This window comes from Acomys russatus, chromosome 8 (assembly GCF_903995435.1).
Source record: "Acomys russatus chromosome 8, mAcoRus1.1, whole genome shotgun sequence".
Classification (NCBI taxonomy): domain Eukaryota; kingdom Metazoa; phylum Chordata; class Mammalia; order Rodentia; family Muridae; genus Acomys; species Acomys russatus.
Genome location: NC_067144.1, coordinates 55,014,977 through 55,032,104, shown reverse-complemented (window position 1 = coordinate 55,032,104; position 17,128 = coordinate 55,014,977).

The window sequence follows — 17,128 nt, the reverse complement described above, 5'->3', positions numbered from 1 at the left end:
AAATGTCAGTATGCTAAATGCTTGCAATAATTTTGCATACAGAACTGTTTGAGTTTGTCATATCTTTCCAATATTTGCTGTACTACTTGTGTGACATGATCTAGCGCTGCCTTTTCCAAGGAAGCTGGCATTGGGCAAGTTAATATACATGTACTTCAGTTTACTGATAGGAAAAATAAAGGATGTAGGAAAGATCAGACTGTGAAATTCACCATATCTCCACATGCACGTAAAACAACCTTCTGTAAATTCTAGTTATCAATACCAACTAGTATCAGTGAAAGAGAGACAGATTAAAAAGAAAAAAATCTTCCTTAATGGTTACTGTTTTATTTGAAAAAAATTCCTCTACCCAACAACAGCTTGTGTGGGGGGGACCCAGTAAATTTTGATATTGCTTTCATTGTTTCAGTACCATCCATGGGTAGAATGTCTGTGATATTTAAAAACCATCAAATTATGTGATGTTTTAAATGCTTGATTCTAGAAGTGAGAGACAAACACAAACTTTCATCCCTGGATGCAAGTTGACTTATCAGAGCTATGTGAACCTCAAAATAAGACCACTAAGACACACTTCTATCCAACTCAGGCCTTCCTTTCATAGAACATACTCTGTCCTATCTGATTTTAGCTGAACATGGAACAATGACTGAAGCAAAGCACCATTATCAGTTGCACCTATTCCACCCATCGGCCTTTGATGAAGTTGTTAAGATATAAACATATATACGTGTGTTTGTTTAACTAAAAATATATGACCAAATTAGTCATTGTGCCACAAGCATTGTTAACTGGAGTTGAGTTTATAATTTCCAAGGCCAGATTTAAAACTAAACAAAAGAAAACAATTCCACCTTCAGTTAAGGGTGTGTGTGAAGGAGAAAAGTGACTGAGCAGCAGGCAGCAGGCAGCAGGCAACAAAGGATGAAGTAATTTCCTTTGCTAGGGAACAGCTGTAGATCTAGACATGAAAGGGGCAAAGAGTACATTTATGTCCTCAATTGAATTAATATAAATCCCCAGTTTTACCCAGATGGTGTGATTTCACAAGTTTCATTTTATAAGACTCAGTTTGGTGGTAAAATGGTCAATTTCTGTACTGGATCATACTTGTAAATTTTCTAGCAATGTGTCAGATTTTTCATGTAAATACTTCCAAAGCAAGCTTTATATTTAGCATCAACTATAGGACGAAGTCATGAACATTTTCTGTGGGGCTGTTTATGTAACCGTTTTCTGTAAGAACTGAAAAGAAAAATTAAAAGAAAATAAAAAATAGCCAAGCATGCAGTTTAAGGAACATTTAGCTACCATGACTGAGTTAGTATGAAACTAAGATTTATCCTTCCTAAGTGGTTTTAATTTTAATTAAAGATTTTAATTGAAGATATCAATTGAGTTTGCATTGTGACGCAGTGAAGATGCGCTACTGGTGGAATTTCACCATCAAGTGAATGGTCTTTGATTGGGAGCTGTCCACATAGACTACCCTTTGTACAGCCACCTGGAAGGCTGATAAAGATCAATAAGACTATTTTCTGTAAATTATAGAAGCAGGCATAAAGCAATATAATGGTATACTGTTGCTGATGCACAGTATGCTATGAGATTGAGGGGGTCAGTGGACATTGCCATACAATGCTTTTAAGTGAGGTGATGAAATGCCCCTGGGATGGTGACATTTGAACATAGACAAAAAGTTAGCGAGTCATGTGTCATTGATTACGTGCTACACAAAATTTAGTCATTCAGAAACAGTCATCAGTGACATAACAGTTATTATTTGACTGAACAACTTAGTACTATGCATGGTTTCTGGAATTTACATGGCTCTGATAATTCAGATGAGCTATAGAGATGAACGTGTCCATTTAAATTTTAATCCATGGAGTTACACTTTGAACCTCATGATTGGAAAGCGATGCGTAAGTGAAATGTTGGTAAAGGGGAGATGGATATTTGGGATTTCTCAGGCATACAGAGTGGTTTGGGACAATCAACCCTAATGCTTTGACTGAGCTTAGGTGCAGTATGTGTAAAATGATCAGCTGAGCTCATTAAATGCTACTCTATGATGAAGGAATGGTGGGTCACCATGTTCTATTAAAATCATATTGTGTCGTTAATGTTATCAATGTGAATAGTTTATTAATTCTTACCATTTGTACCTGTCAGAATTCTCCAGAAGAATAATATTAATGTACATATATATATATGTATACACACACACACACACACACACACACACACATATATATATATATATATATATACAAATACTGTGTTCATGGCTATGTAATATACAAATATCCAGTGGTGTGTGTCCATCTATATCTTAATGAAGCATGCCTGTAGGGATTCACAGTATTTTCTTAATAAATATCTGTAATTCCTAAAGACTTGCATACAATATATACTTCAACTTCTTTTACCTTTGTCCAAATCTAACCCCATTTTCTTACCCCACAACTTTTAATTCCCTCTTAAAAGTTTTAATAACCCATTAACTTCTAGCTGTACTTTCCATATATTTCTGGGTTTGGGGGCCTTCTACATTTGCATGGTTTATCTACTAGGAGCCACACCCTTATGGAAAACTTACTCCATGCCCCATGAAGTTATAAAGTGTTCACAGTTCCCTTGTAAGAGTGATGATTCATGAGCTTCTTTGTACTCAATGTAGAAAATTTACTGGCTTGATCTTGTAAGGGTATTGTACAGGCAACACAGCTGCTATGGGTTCATGGAGAGTAGGCTCATCAGATTTTTTTAAGGGAACTCAATGGCAGAATATAAACAAGATAGGTTCATATGTCATCTGTAACTTAGTCCTTCAATCTACACACTCAAATTGAATTCAGTATATATTGTGGTTGAATACCTTGAACAAAACAACAGTTTTGTTTTCTTTTAGTGTATTTAGCTCATTGAAAGAGATTCACATTATATTAATGCAACAATATCTACAAAATTCCCTGTGAGTAGAGGAGAGATTACAGTTTGACTAAGTAGCCTGGCAGTACCTAACCTAGCTAATGACATTAACCATTACATTGCGTTAAAGACATCAAATTATTTGTCAGACACTCATTTTTAACTAGAACTTTGTACTAATTTGAAGAATATATATTCTTATATATGAAGTTTTGTTCATATTATGAGAAATATCTAAGGTAACATCTTGTTATCATAATTTGCACCCAGTGAAAGGCATGCCATTATCTTAAAAGAAAAAAAGTGAATAAAAATTCCTTCAAGACCATACAGAAGTATGTCACCATGAGCATAAAATTACATTTTATTTATCTCAATTTATGCATAGATGTATGTGAGGTAGCATTTGCATTCCAATCATTTTTATATGCTCTTCACTCTCATACTTACACATTCTCTTTTGTGGTAGAAGTATTCTTAGACATATTTGTAGCAAATTATGACTAAAATCTAAGTATCAGAAGACCTTATATTGAGTGAAGAAAAATGAGGAGTCAACAGATTTTCAGAAGTCATTGAGAGCAAAATAGTTGTCTCAGATGTATTGTGACATTCTATGACAGTTAATTTATAAATTGCTAATAACCATCTGGTGCTGCCTATACAGTAAGTATGTAGTTATACTGGAATTCTAGAGGTTTATAATGGAAGCAACAGTCTTCCACAGACCTCTGTTTTATTAGAATTTTACTGAGTCCAACACAATGGCTATATTACACAAATGTGAGCAGCAAGAGCTGGCAACCACCGGTTATTTATAAAAATAAATTTGGAGCTAAGTCACTAAGAAGTTCACTAAAATACATAGGAAAGATTCCTAATTATCATCAAACAGTATGTTAAGAGATTAGAGAGTAAAATTTTTTCTTGTCTATATGACAAGACATACTAAATTTTGTATATTTATTTCTAATTTGGCAATACAAAAAAGTTCCCTCAGAATTAATTCAGAGTAGGTCAAGAGTTTACATATTCTGTTTTCCTGGTAGCTACCTAGCGGAGTTATATAATCAGATATGAACCTCATGAATAATTTGTGAAAGATGGATGAGTAGGTTAGAAATCTAGAAGCACAAATGCCTGTAAGGAAACTATCTTAATAGAAGAGGTGAGAAACTGAAGATAATATACTTATGTTGAGGAAACTACTTGGTATTTTTATTGTAGCAATTGATAATAAAAGCATGTTAGACTAAACATATCTGACTGCATCGTGATACACATGAACACAATGCATATGCAAACAATAGAACAAAGTAAGCAGAGGTGATATTATGTACATATTGTTTCAAGTTCAATTTTTAACTTGTTGTGATATGATGCTATGGTTCTGTGAATGGTTACCATTGGGTGCAACTATTAGTGTTGTACAGGGGTTCATTACATTACTCTATAAAACTGACTGAGAATCAAAATCACCTTAGAACTTGTGATAACAAACAAGACTTACTCTTTAATCATCAGATATTGTGGAAATATATCAACCCTCACTTCCCTCCCTCGTGAGGCTCAGGCAAGGTCACTGAAGAGGAAGTAGAAAGAGTGGAAGAGACAGAGGATGACGTAGAGTGCTGTGAAATGTGAGTTGCTGTCATTTGGACATGGCATGGCTTTTGCAAACATGAATTGATAGCAACTAAAGTTATTTGAACAAGATTAAGCCACTTATTCATTCCAGCAAGAATGAGGGAGGGGCTTCCATGTCCGCCTCTGACAGAAGAGCTGTGTTTCACTGATGTTTGCTAGGGAGGAGAGAATCACCTTTCTCACATAGTAGCCATTGTTACCTTGTTCATGTGTCAGCAGATGACCACAGAACTATGAGCACAGGGGTGGCATGAATTGGATTTAGTGAGCTTCAACAAAAAGAAATAGGACAGGAAGTTGCAAGATGAATTACAGGAAGAAAGGAGGAAGTTGGAGGGAAGGATATGATTGGTGTGGTTAAGACACATTGCATATGTGCTTGAAATTTTGAAAGATTCTAAGAGGTAAAATTTAGGCTTACACTCATATAAGCTCAGATGTTAGACAGATTATGGTGTTGTACAATGAAGTAAAAGGTAGGAAGAGTAAGGTACTTAGGAATATTCTTGGATCTATCGGGGTTATGTATGGTACAGTAAAATTTATACATTGGCTAATTGCTAAATATAAAGTCAACTTTTGATATGAAGTTTAATATCATCAGAAAATATTTGCAGCCCTGAGCATTGATGAGTTCTTATGTTTTGTGCTTCTATAATAAAATGTTGCCACAAGGAGTCACAAAGGTCATAAAAATGACATCATGTATATCCCTTAGTGTTCCCACTGAGTTGTTCATTAGCTCTTAATATTGCCAGCAACATATCCTCGTCTTTTCCCCAGAGCTTCTCAGAATGAGTTCCTTTCACAGAAGCCAATTCTCAAGGTCCAGGATCCAAGTTTAATAGTACTGCATAATTTAAATCTTAATATCAGTGATCCTGAGTTTGTAGTTTTAAACTATTTCCAAAATTTTTATATTAAAATAGGTGATATTTTAATTTATAAAGACTGAAAATACATTTTGCCTTAAAATTGAGTCATAATAGTTAACAGGATTATAGGTTTAATTTTCAGTGTTCAATAAGTTTGAACTAGAAATGATCATAATGAGTGAGCTAACCCAGAAACAGACTCAAATAGTATATACTCACTTATATCTGGACACTAGGCCAAGGGGCATGTCTCATGAAAGTCTTCACTAACCAGGAAAATGGGATAGTGGTGAGGACATCCTAAGGTGGGAGAAATACAGGAGATAGGGAAATAGATGGATCCAGAGGGTCCTAGAAACCTACAAGAAGAACACTACGATAGGCAGATCTGGGCCCAGGGGTTCTGCTCAATCTATGGCACCAACCAAGGACAATATGTGCAGTCATCATCAAACCCCTACCCAGACCTAGCCAAGGGACAGAATATTCTCCACAGTTAAGTGGAGACTGGGGACTGACTTTCACATGAACTCTGGTACCCCTTATTTGGCCATGTCCCATTGATGAGGAGGCCTGTGGCACTCAGAAGAAGGATAGCCAACTACCAAGAAGAAACTTGATAACCTAGCATCATATTCAAGGGGAGGAGGTCCCCATCAGTCACAGTCATAGGGAAGGGTAATCAGGGGAAAGAGGGAGGGAGGGAGGAATGGGAGGATGCATGGGATGGGATAACAATTGAGATGTAATATGAATGATTTTATTTTTCAATAAAAAAGATAATGTAGAGAATTATTTTTAAGTCCTCTGATTAATAAGATAGCTAAAGATGTTTCTTACACAGTAAGTCCTCATCCAACTAATGCAAACTTCTGGAAATAATTGCATTAATCTCTTCCCTCCCTTGTTGCATCTTAGAGTGAGGACAACAGTAAAATAAGTCAATCATATGTCTCCTTCAAGGTGCAGACACAGAAACACACTGAGATTTTCAAAGCTTCTCTTATAGACAGGAGTCTCAAAACAGTGCAGATTTTTTGAGCTGGTTACAGCATATTATGTAGTTGACATTTAGAATGTTTATTTTAAGGGGAAGTTCGATCATCCTTAAGGATTAACTTGTATTTATTAATACAAGATTTATTTTGTTTATTTGTGAAATGTATGATTAATTAGAATAGTTCCAATTCCTTCTTAGACAAGTGTATATGTGCATAGATATAATAGTTAGAAAGACACATATTAAATCTTTGATCATTGTCATTCTGGTGTTGAGGACAGAATCCAAGTTCATGCATATGTTACATTCTTACCCCACAACTAAGCTAGACTTAGAATCCATATATATCATGTGTGTTCGTACAACATACATACATGCGCACACAGATGTTTATATAAACTGTAGTTTCATTTGCTAACTTTTATTTTCTATTGTCTCTTTTGGATTATCCTTGTCTGTAGTGGGAGTATATAGGGAAGGGGGTTTCGTGTAAAGAGAGGCCATGGAATATATATATGTATTGATGGTACATCTAATTGAGTATCTTAAGCTTTAAAGATGTTGAAGAAATGGCCCATAAATGTGGACAGTCTTACATACTGTGATTGGTATAGTTCAATGTGTCTAAAGTTGAGTATCAGTTTCTGACTCTTGTAATTCCATTGAATGTTTATAAATCAGATAATTAGTTTTAAGATAAAGAGAGATGAATGATATATTTCAAAGATATCTTAAATATTAAATTAATATCTGATTATATACTTCTCATATCTTAGCATCAAGTTTATGTTGTTGACTTTTGTGGAGACTTTCTTTTTTTTTTTTTTTTTTTTTTTTTTTTTTTTTTTTGGTTTTTTGAGACAGGGTTTCTCTATGTATTCTTGGCCATCCTGGACTCACTTTGTAGACCAGGCTGGCCTCGAACTCACAGCGATCCGCCTGCCTCTGCCTCCCGAGTGCTGGGATTAAAGGCGTGAGCCACCATGCCCGGCCCTTGTGGAGACTTTCTAGACCTACTTCCTTCTATTTTACTCATGAGTAGAGTGCTTCAAACTCATATCATGTCGGTATTCTTTAACATACAACAAAAACAAAAGTTTTCCCTTTGTAGTAAGCTTCTTATAAAAAATAAACACTCTTTCCTCAATGTTAATATATTGGCATTTGTAGGATATTTGTGTTATCTGAATTTACATCCATTTTAATATTCCTTAAGTAGTATTTTTGTTATTTTATCTTTTTGTTCACACTTACCTAGATTCTTTATCTTATTTTATCACTAATCCTCAAGTATCAATAAATTCTTATCTGACTTATACTAAAAGTGACTATTTTAAAGACTTTGGTTTTAAAAGGCAAAATGAATGATATTAAATTCTTATCATTTTTCAATGTGAAATTTACTTTATGAATTATTACCAAAATACTTTCAACTTTGAATTAATTCAAAATGCTGTACAAAATTTGTCTAACCTAGAGATAGTTTTCCACTGAAGTTTACAAATATGAACTAGAGTGATCTGTAGCTATTCATATTATTTTCTATACTTTATTTTATAGGGCTATTTTTGTATTCATTTGTTCTTGATAAATGACAATGCTTTTCCATCCTACCCTCCTCCATTTATAGATGTAAGTATAGATTCACATATACATATTTTTTTTCAAAAATTATTGTTTATTTGTTGTTCTTAAACAGTTTCTTTTGACTGGACTCAGACTTTATTTTTTAATTTTTAATTTATTCACATTACATTATATTAATTTATCCCTTGGCTCTGTATCTGCCCATTTCCACCCTCCCTCCCTCTTCCCCTCTATTCCCTTCCCCTAGACCTCTGACAGGTGGCACCCTCCTCCCTCACCTCTGACCACAGCCTATCAGGTCTCATCAGGATAGCCTGCATCCCCCTTCCTGTGTGCCCACAAGGCTGCCCTACCAAAGGCAACTGATCAAATAAAATCTCAGGCACCAGAGTTCATGTCAGAGGCAGTCCTCATTTCCCCCACCCCACCCCAATGGGGAGAATGAGCTGTCCATAGGCTACAACTGAACAAGGAGTCTAGGTTCTCTGCATCATTGTCCTTGGTTGGTACAACAGTTTGTGCAGATGCCCCTGGGTCCAGAACGGCAGTCCTTGATGGCCTCTTTGTGGAGCTCATGACCCCTCTGGGTGGGACTCCAAATTTTAAATCAAAGTTCTCAACAAGAACAGCCTGTATCTCTTATTTATTCCTTCCTGGTTGCTTTGGGGGTTCCTTAATTCTCTAGGTCAAAACTTTAGTGCTTAATATATTTTGCACCCCCATCATTCTTCTTAATATGTTGTTTTTTCAGAGAAAAATTATACACACATACATAACACACACACACGCACACACACACACACACGCACACACACACACACGCACACACACACACACACAGACGCACACACACACACACACACGCACACACACACACACACAGACGCACACACACACACACACACACACACACACACTCACACACACAAGGCATTTGTGTTATAGGACAAAATGAGTTTCTTTCCTAATTTCTTTAAGGAGCATCTGACAACACGTTGATAGATATCATCTTCTTTAGAGGGATTGAAAAGGTCTTGGACTGTGCTAGTTCATTTGGACACCAACGGCCAAGGAACAGCAGCATCTGTCCATCCAGAAATGCCCTCCTCTCCTTTTATTTTACAATTACCATGTCGATAACATTTATTTTAGCGTCTGCTCTCTATATCTTCTAAATCTATGGCAAGAATGCCCCTCCCTAAGCTGGAGGAGCACTGTGCTCTCTGTGGACCAATACCCCTTGCTCCTTAGGAAAACGTTGCTTGTCATTCTTACCAGTGACCCAGACAACAATCCTCCTGCTCTCACCCAGAGCACCAGCACCATCTTCTGGGGCACATGCCTATCATTCTAGCATCTGATGTCTAGGAGAAGATGCTAAGCTTCATCTTGATGTAGCTGAACATCTAGAAGAGTTATACATGTTTGACTACGAAGATAGTTTTTCAATAGTTGATAGCTTACTTGTTTTGATTCTTCATTACAAATCTTATGAAAATATAAATATTACATTATAGTCTCTTAAAAACTTCTTCTAAGGACTGGAGGAGAGGCTTGGTCAGCAAAGTTCTACCACAAGCATGGGGATCTGAATTTGAATAACAGCACACCCATAAAACCAGAGTGCAGAAGTTACAGGTTCATTAAGAAACTATGTATCAAAAAAAAAGGTCAAAGGTTTACTATGGAAGACTTTTAACATCAGTGTCTGCTTTCCACACATGCAGACATGTATTCACAAGCTGTATACACAGAATTATACACACATGTGTATATATAAATAAATTACTTTTAATTCCATATTTACCTAATACAGATGTCTTACATGTATTTATTTTTATTTATCTTGCATAATAATAAAGTTTTAATCTCAGTTAAATGTAAAGGGAATTGATATTTAAAATTTTAAGTGATAGCAAAATTATTAAAACAGTATTTTGGAAAAGAAAGACATTGCATTCTATCAGCTTTTTTCACCTTCCTCTCACCTATATCCTTCTAAGCAAAATTGGATACCCTGCTCTAGACATATTTCTTCCTCTGTCAGCAAACAACAAATATTGATTTTATAAAACTTAAATAGTAGTTTTATTTTCAGAAAACATATTTGGATCTCAGGGGGCTTTGGAGGGAGTTTCTTCTTTTTCTAGTGCCTTTTTCCTCCATTTATTTATGTATTGACTTGATTAATTTACATCCAGATCCCAGATCACTCCATACTCTCCTCCCAATCTTACCCCCACCCATTCCTCCAATTCCCCCCTCCTTCCTCCCAAAGAAAGGGAGACCCTAATTTTTCTATTTCTTTTTATTTTGTTTTTCTTTTGTTGTTGTTGTTGTTATTTTGTTTTTGTTCTTCTGGAAGAACAGGAAAGATAGTACTATAAAATCCAACTATAACAACATGGCCTCAGAAACTATAATGTGTTGCTTGTGATATCTATCTCATCATTAACATGGTAGTCATTAAGAATTTATTTAATTCAATGTATAAATGAGTTCTTTCTGCATGACTTGTTAAGTTTATTCAGACATGATGCTAAAGGAATAAGGTGGATACTTGCTTATGAATGCTTGCAGATATTTACTGGATGGTTTTAGATCTATATGAAAGTAATTTCCTCATAGACAGATCTGCATATCTCTTTAGCAGAGTATCTGATGACATTTGGAGACTGTGTTGTTAAGATAGCAAGTGATGTTATAATTTATAGACAGTGTCTTGTTTCTGAACAAAAAGTTGAATGTTTGTATACAATGCATTGAAGGTAGTATAAAAGCTGATTATGTACACATCATCAGCTGTCTCCAAATATCTTATCCACCAACTTGAAGAAGAGGGAAAACTCATAAAAAACACTCATGTTGTCTGAGATATATATATATATATATATATATATATATATATATATATATATATATTTCTCTTTTGATTCTGAGCTATACATATTGTATCTTTAGGGAAAACCCATGTTTCTGCCTAAACACCAACATGTTAAGAAAATACCATCTGAAACTTTCCCAGCTCATGAGACTCTGTTGTGAAATAGGGACCAGTGGGGTCCTTCGTTCTTGGAAAGAAATGTTACTACTCGACTGGATACCTAATAAGTCCAATTCTAAGACAGTATTTTTGACATATTTTGGCAAATGTTTGAAGCCCTATACATACTCACCCTCCACAACAATAGGATACAAGTCTAAATGAGGGAACAAATATTATAATATGAAGAATACACTTCTGATGAGTTTGTGTTTAAATACATATATATTTATATAATGAGATGCTTGTAATATCTATCTCACTATTATCTTGGTAGATATTAATTATGTATTTATTTGATGTACAATTGTAATTCAATGTACAAATGTGTATGTGTTGCAAGAATATGCAGGTCAATTGGAACACAAACTTTAATTCCTAACATTTACAAGGGGTAAATGATGCTATTGTTCATAAGATGTGGAGACGATGGAAATAAGAAATAATAAACACTGAAGACAATATTTTAGAAGTTACTTCAAGAAAATGGTCTATAATGGAACCTACATTCACAGATTTTAATTTGGAAAAAGACTAAAAGTGCAGTTTTGATTTGATTTAGAGGCTTATACTAGAAATGTCTCAAAATAAATGTCCATTGAGATTAGAGAATAGAAAGTTGAATACAACTCCTTGGAGACATTCCCAGATATTTCTAACACCAGTGTCTTGATTAGCGAATAACTGAAATGGTAAATAAAGGAAGTTCAGTTTTCTGGCTCTCTAAGATGTTTATATGTCACCGTATGGAAATAAATTAATAGGTTAAATAGCATTAAAGACATAAACTGAATTGAGATAATAGTTTATGTGACATGGGAGATTGAAGATTAAATAATTAAAAATCCAGAATAAGCTATCCATTTTATTCTGAGGTTCAATGAAACATACAGTTGTGTGAAAATACAATTATAGACAAAAGGGTGGTGTGTGGTGAAAGGAGACTGAGGATAGATAAACTTTTATCTTGCACTGTTTCATTTTTTATTCTTTATACTGCTTTCTTTCAAATTGGATGTGGGGCAAGATCCAATTTCTACAACAACGATCTCATGACCTACAATTAATCAGAGTACATCCAGGATATTTTTAGTATTCCCCTCTTGCATAGAGAAGTAAGTAATATTACAATTTATTGTGGTTTTCCAGTAGCTTTAGGAATGATCAATTTTTTTTCTTATGACTGTACTCAAGAATTATCAAATTGTACCCCTTTGGAATGAAGAAAGGAAGAAGAAGAAAGAAAAGAAGGAAAAGACAAGGTTTCAAATATACTTCTCCGCCATGTTTAAACTTATGTTTTAAACTTTTAAATAAATAGTTACATCATCTCCCCATAGCTTTTTTTCCTATAATCCCTCCCACATGCAACCATAGTCCCTCTCAAACTGATGGTCTTTTTCCTCTGGTAATTAGTGTTATATGTACATATTCATAAATATATAAACAGATGAGTTCTTTTAGTATGACTTGCACGTCTATTATTCTACAACTTTATGTGGGTTTTCTAGTTAGGGGCTGTTTTCTGGGAGAGATCAATTCTCCCTCACTCATCAGTCATTAGTTGCCTGTAGTTCTTTTTCTTTCTCAGAGTGAGAACCTCTGAGAATCATACTTTCTATGTTAGCATGTCTATTGATATTATCATTGTTCGGTTGTTTCTTACGCAGGCATAATTGTTGCAGATATTAGGATAAGTCATAGAGGCTTTACTTGACAAAGTTCCGGAGACCTCTGACTTTCCTGTATGATCTCTAGACATCTAGAACAGCTGTTGTGGCTTTGCTTGACAAAGTTCCAAAGATCTCTGGCTGATCATCACTGCTGCCAAATATTTTGTATGGTCCAGGTGTAATGTTTAGAAATCTGCAATTTCTCCCAAAACTGTTTTTTTTTTTCCCTCTTTATTTCTCAGCCCTTAGGAAATTAATACAGGGAAAACTTTTTCCCACAGAGAATTGTGAAAGAGGATATCTGGCCAAAGGCTTGAGACAACGATAAAATTTTTTGGTCTAACTGTGAGCACCCAAGAAGAAACTACATGAAAGAAAGTTAAGACCTTGACATAGCAGTACCAGTACAGATACTGTTAGCTGTAGAAATGTTTCTTTTTTATTTTTTAACTTCATTTATTTAATTTTAGTTTATTCAGGTTACAACTCAATTGATAGTCACTTGTATCCTCCCATTCCTCCATCTCTTCTTTCAACCTATTCCCCTCCCCTAGGTCTCCTCCACTACTATATGGTCATAGGCTACCAAGTCTCATCTTGGTATCCTGCTTATTCTTTCTTTGGGTGCCACCAGGCCTCCCACCAAGGGGAGGTGGTCAAATATGGAGCACCAGAGTTCATGTTAAAGTCATTCCTGGCTCTCCACATAACTGGAGAATGTCCTGTCCATTGGGTAGATAAGAGTAGGGGTTTGATGTTTACTATTGTATTGCCTTGGTTAGTGCAATAGTTTGAGCAGACCCCTGGGCCCTGATACACCCATCACAATGTTCTTCTTGTAGGTTCTAGGACCCTCTGGGTCCTTCTATTTCCCCATATCCTATATTTCTCTTACCTAGAGTCTCAGTAGAATGTCCTCACATCTATTCCAATCTCTTGGTAAGTGAAGACTTTCGTGGGACATGCCTTTTGGGCTAGTGCTCAATTATAAATGAGTACATACCTTGTGAGTCTCTCTGCTTCTGGGTTAACTCATTCATTATGATCATCTCTAGTCCCATCCATTTGTTCACAAATTTCTAGATTTCCTTGTTTTTAATAACTGAGTAGTATTCCATAGTATAAGTGTACCACAGTTCCTTTATCCATTCTTCAACTGAGGGTCATTTAGGCTGTGTCCAGGTTCCGGCTATTATGAATAAGGCTGCTATGAACATGGGTGAGCATATGTCCTTGTTGTGTGGTGGAGCATTTTCTGGGTATATTCCAAGAAATGGAATAGCTGGGTCTTGAGGAAGCTCTATTCCCAGTTTTCAGAGAAGGCGCCAGATAGATTCGCAAAATGGTTGTACTAAGTTTGCATTCCCACCAGCAATGAAGGAGTGTTCCTCTTTCTCCACATTCTCACCAGCATGTGCTGTTACTTGTATTTTTGATCTTAGCTATTCTAATGCCTGTAAGATGGAATTTCAGAGTCGTTTTGATTTGCATTTCTCTGATGACTAAAGACATTGAGCATTTCTTTAAGTATTTCTCAGCCACTTGATATTCCTCTGTTGAGAATTCTCTATTTCTGAGCTCCATTTCTCAATTGGGTTATTTGGTTTGGTGGTGTTTAATTTCTTGAGTTCCTTATAAATTTTGGATATTAGACCTTTGTCAGAAGTAGGGTTGGTGTAGATCTTTTCCCAGTCTGTAAGCTGTCTCTTTGTTCTGTTGACAGTGTATCCTGCCTTACAGAAGCTTCTCAGTCTCATGAGGTCCCATATATTAATTGTTGACCTAAGGCCTGGGCTTTTGGTGTTCTGTTCAGGAAGTTGTCTCCTGTGCCAATATGTTTGGCTTTTTTGTCAAAAATCAAGTGACCATATGTGTGTGGATTCATTTCTGAGTCTTTGATTCAATTCCATTCATCAACCAGCCTGTTGCTGTGCCAGTACCATGCTGTTCTAATTACTGTTGCTCTATAGTACAGATTGAATCCTGGTATGGAAATTGTTCTGGAGGATCTTTTATTGTATAGGATTGTTTTTGCTATTCTGTTTTTGTTTGTTTGTTTGTTTTTCCATATGAAGTTGAGAATTGATCTCTCAATGTCTTTAAAATATTGTGTAGGTATTTTGATATGGATTGCATTGAATCTGTAAATTGCTTTTGGTAAGATGCCATTTTTACTATGTTAATTCTCCTGATCCATGAACAAGGGGGATCCCTCTATCTTCTTTAGAATCTGCTTTGAGAGCAAAAGAAGGTGGTCGTGGAACTTCTTGCTTTTACAGACATTTTACAATATAGGACACCTTGGCAGTTAGTTAGCCTATGCTTGAATAGCATACCTGTTGGTCTGGGACTGGAAGTAGGTCAAATTTTTTCTTTAAAGAATGTCTAGCTTGAGCCAGGTGTTGTGGTGCACGCCTTTAATCCCAGTGCTGGGGAGGCAGAGGCAGGTAGATTGCTGTGAATTCCATGCCAGCCTGGTCTACAAAGCTTGTCAAGGACAGCCAAGGCTACACAGATAAACACTGTCTTGAAAAAAACTAATATATACATGTCTAGCTCAAGCTATGTTGATATGGATATCTTGTAAACACATTGGCTTTAGCCTGGGGAAATTTATGATTAAAATTTCCTGACCATTGATTGAAAATTCACTGAGTTTTTTGTATGCTTTGCTGTAGGTTAGAGAACTTTTTTATTTCTTTGTTACTGTGTTGATTTTTTATTAACCTAGTGATTGTAATGATGAAAAAACATGATGTCATTTGTGATAAAAAATTGAACTTCATTTCAATAAAATCTGCAGTTGGCCCAAGGAGACAGTTAGTTGGACAGACAGACAGGAGGGTAACAGGAAGCAGGATGATAGTTAATTGGACAGACAGAATGCAAGCTAGACAGAGATGGAGACAGAAAAGTGCTCTTGGGCTGTAAGACCTTCAGCTTATACTGCATATGCCTGAGTCCTGAGTATTTCTTTTTTCTTCATTCCTCAGCCCCTCTTCAACAACTAGTTCCTTTAGCTAGTTGTTCAACCAATGGTTGATTTCCATTAACTAGCCATTCACTGCCTGCTCAATTCTCCCTCCTGCAGATCCACCTCTCTTCTCTCCTATTTGCCATTCCTGGAGCAGGCCTTGGAGAGCAGCACATAATGCTTAGATATTAAGAGTGTAGATCCTTTGGTCATTGTTGGAGACACAGTCTAATGGCAGACATCCATATTTCTGCTCCTTCTTCCGTGTTGTTCCTTGAGTCTTAGGTATAGCAGTATTATATTTTTTCTTTCTTTTTAAAAATTTTTTGCATATATATGTATATATATTATTACACATATATACAATAGATTACCTATAGAAAAAGAACCATGACACAATCTGGAATTATATAAATGTTACATTCTTAGTGTTTTGACTATTTGTATTTGATAGCCTTGAAGAAGACATCTTTCCTATCTTGGTTCGTCTAAAATTCTGAATGTAAATCAAGCTCCATCATATCTTGTCATTATCAACTTAAAACATCTATCTAGACCTAAAAACATCCTAACCACTAAAAAACTAAGCTTCATTATAAAACTAAATTACCTGGTCTTCAACTCCATCAGAGACTTGAGAAGGAGTAAACTTGATTACCTGAGTATGCCAGGATTACAGGTTAGTAGCTTTTCAAATGAGATGACAGAGACAGTTTGCTACCTGAATAGTCACCCAAAACTCTCTAAATGTTGGAACATCTTCTTCAGCCTTCTGGCCCAGTATATCTGACAGACATATTTGTGAGGCAGGAACTATTGAGGACTTGCTTACCCTGAATTGGCAGAGTCTGGCTGTTGACTCTGCCTGCATTCAAGCTTGCCCTTTTTAGGCAGAATTCTGGCTTGCCGCATTTGAAGCCATCTCCATAAGGAGGTTCTTTTATTTTTAACCGACCTTTTATATGTTTGGTTCCTTAAATCTCTTTCTCTCTACTCCACATCAATCCCTTCTAACACTCCAAGAGAAAAAAGAAAGAAGAAAGAAGGTTAGTGGGGAAAGGGGGCTTAGTTTTCCTGTGCTGCTTCCTGCTGTTAAGTGGTCTCAGGTTCTTGGCGCAAGTCCAGTTTTCATGTCAAGAGATCTCTGACTTCTGCTCTTCCAACTGCATCAATAGCAACCAGGAACTGCAAGAGGGAAGCTGCCAAGAACCCGCCTTCTTTATCAAAGGCCCCAGTCTCTTTCTCTGGGTCTGGTTTTATCTCCACCAACAAAGACCATGCCCTTGCACGAGGTAGTTCATAGCTAACAAATATCATGTGGCTTCTCAGGAAGCAATTATCGGCAGTGGACAAACTGGAGCAGCCCCCATATCCCACACCTGGGATCAAAAC